This window comes from Octopus bimaculoides, chromosome 20 (genome assembly GCF_001194135.2).
Source record: "Octopus bimaculoides isolate UCB-OBI-ISO-001 chromosome 20, ASM119413v2, whole genome shotgun sequence".
Classification (NCBI taxonomy): domain Eukaryota; kingdom Metazoa; phylum Mollusca; class Cephalopoda; order Octopoda; family Octopodidae; genus Octopus; species Octopus bimaculoides.
The window spans coordinates 8,326,906-8,327,337 of NC_069000.1; positions in this window are offsets into that span (position 1 = coordinate 8,326,906).

Consider the following 432-nt stretch of genomic DNA (forward strand, 5'->3'; position numbering starts at 1 on the left):
GAAAGAGAGAGGAGCGGGAGAGAAGAGAAAACCAAGAGAGAGAGAGGAGCAATAGAGAGAGGAGCGACAGAGAGAGAGGAGCGAGTTGCGAGAAAGAGAGGAGCGTGAGAGAAGAGAAAACCAAGAGAGAGAGAGGAGCGAGAAAGAGAACATCGTGAAAGAGAGATAGCGAGAGCGAGAGGATCGAGAAAGAGAGAACAGAAACCCAAGAGAGAGAGAGGAGCGAGAGAGAGAGAGAGGAGCGAGAGAGGAAGAGAGAGGAGCGGGAGAGAAGAGAAAACCAAGAGAGAGAGAGGAGCGAGAAAGAGAGAGGAGCGGGAGAGAAGAGAAAACCAAGAGAGAGAGAGAGGAGCGAGAAAGAGAGAGGAGCGAGAGACAGAGGAGCAAGAGAGAGAGGGGAGCGAGAGAGAGAGAGAGGAGCGAGAAAGAGAG